Raw genomic sequence first — 6000 nt, 5'->3', positions numbered from 1 at the left:
TTTATAAATCTATAATCATGGAAGCTGGTGTTGAGTAAAGAGATTGTGAGCAGTGTGTTTCTGTTCCATTCATCTGTGTGTTAGTCAAGATATGAATACCCATGTCCTTTGAATATACCCACCCCTCACTCTCAACTCCCCAAACCTGATTTTACTTCAGTGTGTAATCTAAGGAATAGACTAACTCTATTGTGCAGCATTGTGTTAAACTGTGCTCTCTGTGCTCTTACCAAGACTGTAGTGGTATGGTTCAGTGAGGGACCACAATCAGGTCTAGCCTGTCCTTTATAATTCTGGATGGCATACATCTTACAGTCAGCTCGTTCTAAGTGATAAGATAGCATTGATGATCTTCTGTCATTGTAGATTCCAGCATGGATTACATTGAAAAAAATTTTAAACTGGCTCAAACTATTTATTCACTCTGTGGTGAGGTGACTCTGTGGTGAGGTGAAAATGATTCACAAGCGGTGCCAGCGCCTGAAAGTTCGATTCGAATGCCTCATGGAAATTGTGGCCGATTTTCGGAATCATCAGGACCTGATTAAGCCAAAGATTATGAAGGAGATGGTGGGGATTTTGGAGTTTGCAGGAGATTTTATAAAGTCTTTCACCAACAAGCACGGATTCTCCAAGGTCTTCAAGGCTTATAAAATCAAGGAAGACTTCAATCATCTCAATGAGCGACTAAATGATGTCGCTAGTGCCTTCGTCCTGGCCCTGCAAGCTAAAGAAATAATTTTGTCGAATTTGGTGAACACGTTTGACGAAAAACAAAAGGGAAAAGATGATGAACAAGACACAAAGGATGACAAGTAAGATCTGGAGAAGACTGCAAAGAAGTTGGAAGAAGGTATGTGGATGGTCACTTGTAATTTATTGGTTTTGGTTTTAATTTGACAACATAATTATTAGGAGGCATTGCAGAAAGATTATGCACTGAGTAGCATTCTGACTGTATCCCTAAATGCATAGCAAAGAAAAGGATTTTGTATTTATTGGTGTGAAAAGCATTGGCATCCTGCGTCTGGTTTAGAGTGGTGTTGGAAAAGCACAGCAGGTCAAGCAGCATCCAAGGAGCAGGCCTCTGTATCTACAAACATGGAGGAAATCCTCTATTGTAAACCCTCTATAAATCAGCATAAGCTTTTCTGATTGATTTCTCAGCATTGTAATCATTTAACAGTCCGTTTAAATTATTTGACATATAGAATCCCACATCCACTACATTTATAAAAGCTAATGTTTCAGCAGTCAAAATACATTATTTTCTTATATTTCCAAACTGAGGATCAACATTTCCCAAGCATCAGAAAATTTATGAAATGAGCTACACTGGAACAAGTACTACATGTATAAATATAAAACATTGCCCAAAGTCACTAGTTTCATGGTCATTGATCATATTTTAATCAAGAAGTGTTTTCTCCATTATTTATTATTTTATTCATCCTTAAAAAACGTGTTTTCGGATGTTTCATTCCAGTGATAAGCTCAAATCTTACCAAAAGTTTTGGTTCGTCTGAGTGCGAAGCAGTTTCACTGAATAATGAAGGTTTATGACCATAAAACCAAAGGAAAAAGAAACAGGAGTAAGCCTTTCCGCCACTAGAGCTTGTTCTACCAATCAATACGACCATGGCCATTTTACTGCCCTCTTGCCAAAACCCTTGCTTCTCCTGTTAGTCAAGAATCTGTCTTTCTCAACCTGAAACATACACAAGGACTTTGCCCCCACAGGTCTCTGCGGCAAGGAGTTCTAAAAACTCTCATCACTCTGACAGAAGCAATTCCACCTCATCTCAATCTTAAATTGGCACTCCTTAATTCTGAGACAATGGTCTCTGGTCTGAGAATCTCCACCTAGAGAAACATCTTCTCACTATTTACGCTGTCAAGCCCTGTAAGAATCTTATATGTTTTGAACTCCCATTTTTCTAAACTTCAGTGAGTAGAGAATCCAAACATGCTTAATCTTTTCTCATAAGATAATTGCTCCATACTGGGGATCTTCCTTGTGAATCCTCTCTGAACTGCCTCCAATGAAATAATATATTTTCTTAACTAAAGGAACCAGAACTGTTTACAGTGCTCCAGATGTGGTATCACCAAAATTTTGTTCAGTTGCCATAAGAGTTTCTGACTCATACTTCAACCCCCTTGAAGTAAGGGCTATCATTCCATTGGTCTTCCTTATTACCTGCTGCACCTCTGTGCTAGCTTTCTGTGTTTTGTGCTGCAGCTTTTCACAGGTTTTCTCCATTCCAAAATTAACAACTTCACATTTTCCCACATTATACTCCATTTGCCAACTTTTGGCCCACTTATTTAACCCATCAATATCTCTCTGTAAATTATCTGTATCCCTCTCACAACCTGCATTTCCGCTTGCTTTTGTGTTGTTTGTAAACCTGGCTACCGAACACTAGCCTCCTTCCTCTAAATCATTAATACATACCGTAGACAGTTGTGGTCCCAGCACCGATCCCTATGGAACCCACTGATCACAGGTCACTAACCTGAAAAAGAACATCATCCCCACTCACAGTTTCCTGCCCATTAGTCAGTTGTCTATCCACATCAGCACATTATCTCCCACAACGTGGGCTCCTAACATGTAAAAGGCTGATAAACTAATTTTAAGCTCATCAAATAGGAGGGTCAGTGTAAGCTCAGATGAAACATTAGGTTGCTGGGACTTATTCTGTATTTAGCCTTTCTAATATCTGTGGACATGTCAACACCATTTTGAAATCTGCGATCGTTGAATCCTGCATTATTTGTGACATCATTGAGTGTGCCATTTTTAACATAAATTAACAGAATTTTTCTTCAGAATTTTTTTAAGACAGGAAGCATCTGATTTAACAGACTCTCTCCCAGAGACTGAACACCGACTAGATTCAGTATTCTATTCATGCTGGACACCATGGCGTAATCATAGAATTTTACAGCAATATAGCACAGAAACAGACCTTTCAGTCTAGCTCGTCCATATCGACCAAGCTAAATTTGTCTGCATTTGACCCATCTCCCTCTAAACCTTTCTTTTTCATGTATCTGTCCAAGTATCTTTTAAAAGTTGTAACTGTATCTGCACTTATCACTTCCTCTTGCAGTACATTCCAAACAAGAACCAACCTCTGGGTGAAAAAGTTGCCTCTCAGGTCCGTTTTAAATCTTCCTCCTCTCGCCTTAAAAATAAGTCTCTAGTTTGAATTCCCCCATCCTAGAGAAAAGACCTTTCCCTTTCAACTTATCTATAGCCCTCATAATTTTATAAACCTCTGTAAGGTCACCCCTCAATCTCCTGTGCACCAGTGAAAAAAGTCCCAGTATATCCAGCCTCTCCTCTCACTCAAATCCTCTAGTCTGGGGAACACCCTGAGCCCTCTACAATTTAGTAATATAGAGGAATTGCAAATTTATGGTGAAGATGTGCCCCCTGGGGTCAGGATCCTGGAAGTTGTGGAACTAATGTAAAGCATCAGAAAAATCACAAATGTAAGAGGGAAGAGACTGGACAAGGAGAGAAGAAAATACTGTCAAGTTGAAGAAAAACATTGAGTATACATTAAGAAATGGGCCTGTAATTTAAAGATTGATCCTGGCACCCCAGAACGTAATACTTAAATCTTTTCTGATGACATAATCTTGCATGGAATGACTATATTTTTTTCCACAATCTGTCCAGGTCTGATAGATTCCTGGGATGGAGGGATTATCTTATGAGCAAAGACTAAACAGCTTGGGACTTTACTCAATCCCAGTTGTTTTTGACAGTTCTTTTGACAATTCACCTGAAGTTTTCACAGTTTTTGATACTTCTCCTTGACAATTGATCTTGACACATTTGCTTGTTGTTTTTGATCGTTTAAATGAACTTCAGTTTAAATAAATTTATGCAGTTTTATGCACGTTAGCAACTCAAAGGGATCTGACATTTCCCCCAGATGCTTTCCAGGACCATATTCAAAGGTGTCTTACTGCTCCAAAATGGTATGCTGGCTAATGAATCCATAAAGTTCACACCTGCACCCACCTAGTGTAATGTGCATACTTCATGTTGCAGACACCCACGTCACCAGAAATCACATGAGTACATGCAGCTGCTGATTTTTATGGACATCTGCCTTGATAAATTACAGTTGCATCAAATATAGCCTGACCTCATTTGCACCCCCACAAAAATGCTATGTTTCCTGTTTGGTAATAGGGCTTCTAATTTCCAGGCTGAAGTCCAACAATTTTGAAACAAGAAAGAAACTCTGTAATGATGAAATTCCAGGCCTCAGTGTCTGATACCGAAAGATTTCTTGCATTGACCAATAACATTTAGGAATGAGATTTCTTCTAGATTATCTAAATATATTAATCAATTAGCAATTGCTTAGCCTCAGACCAGCAGGTCTTGAGCATACCAGAGAGCATCTTAACATTGTGTTGATAATCCTTCAGCAGCAGTTCTTTTTTATCTTAGTGTGCTTCTCGGCAATCAGGCCACAGGGCACACAGTCTTCCATTACACAAATGTTTGGATCGAAACCTGACAAAAACTGCTTATATATCCAGATCCTCTTTGCAAAGGCACATTTCAGGAGGAGATGGGAGATAGTTTTTTTTCCCATGCAGCTGCCTCAAGACAGAATATTGACATGTTGAAACTCCAAGTGTGCTAGGCTCACAGTGCAGTGAGTCTTTCTTGACACCAACCAAGCTATACGTTAGTGCTTACTTGGAAGTCATACCAATGAAGCATTCTGTCAGATGACCTGACAGTCTGCTCCGAGAACCATCCAACAGGATCCACCATTTTCTTTTCCAGCATTATATGAAGATATAATTGGGGTCAAAGATATTTTTCTGCTCAAATGTTTCCACAAGGGACAAGCGGTATTGTTGGGCTCAAATGAATGGAGTCTTCTGCGTTAGTAAGGTCTGACCCACCCTTCATAAACCAAGACAGAAAGAACCTCAGTATGTGGAGACATATGAAACTTATTGTATTCATGTACAGAGTGACAGAGACACTCACAAGCATGGTCATTAACGGCAATGTTGGTTACATTTATTCCCTCTTTATGTTGGGGTTTGTACATCATGTCTTTGTGGATGCAAATCCATTGTCAATATCTGAGTAAAAAAGAAATTGACTTGTGTGATTATCATGAGCAAATTTTGGTAAGGACCAGATCCCACATGGAGCAACATTCGAACCCTTACACACAATGAGCAGCTTCTTGTCCACAGTTGAAAGTAACTGAGCTCCCCTACGGCCCTGTTTCTCTTTCAGCATGGCAATATGCTCCTTCCAAATATTGGCCCCTCCAAATCACATACCAGTAATTATAGAAGTCTAACCTTATAACAAAGGGAATACAAACTGATCTTTTCAGTTCCTTTCTGCTTGATATGTCAACTTTCATGTGACTTTGGATTCACACAAGCTGTCCTGAGAAGGAATTTTCTTGAGACAGAGTTTAACTCAAAACACATTGGAAAATAGTTCTGTCCAGATCATTTTTGTAGAAAAGTGACCAAAGAATCCTAAAACATGCCAGGGGCAATGGAAACAAAAGTAGGGATGAAATTTTAGAATTCGTATTCTTGTTTTAAAGTTCCTTCATGACTACACCTCTCATTGGCTTTATAATCTCCACCACCCCATAATACACTGATATGTTTGTGCTGCACTAATTCTTGAGCATCTGTAATTTTAATTATTGTGTCATTGATGCACCTGAAGTTCTGGAATATGCTTTTACACTTGTCTATTTCCCTTTCTCCTTTAAGACAATCCTTAAAATCAACTACTTTCCCTAAACCTTTTGGTCATCAGATATAATACATACTTACATGGTTCTGTGTCAGACTTTGTTTACAAAGCTCCTGTATAACCTTGGGATATCTCATGACACTAAAGGCTGTGTATACATATATCTTGTTGTTGTGCAGAGCTGTCATTTTTTAAAGGGGCAAAAGGTGTTTGAAAAATCTTTC

General features: G+C 38.9%; 1 pseudogene; it reads left to right on the top strand.

Annotated features, from left to right (window-relative positions):
* The first annotated feature begins 456 nt into the window (after positions 1 to 456).
* LOC132823594 (mixed lineage kinase domain-like protein) overlaps positions 457 to 6000 on the top strand; it is a 37196-nt pseudogene continuing 31652 nt past the window's right edge.

Source organism: Hemiscyllium ocellatum, chromosome 17 (assembly GCF_020745735.1).
Source record: "Hemiscyllium ocellatum isolate sHemOce1 chromosome 17, sHemOce1.pat.X.cur, whole genome shotgun sequence".
Taxonomy (NCBI): Eukaryota; Metazoa; Chordata; class Chondrichthyes; order Orectolobiformes; family Hemiscylliidae; genus Hemiscyllium; species Hemiscyllium ocellatum.
The sequence above is the reverse complement of the archived record's forward strand: the minus strand, read 5'-3'. Positions and strand labels throughout refer to the sequence as shown.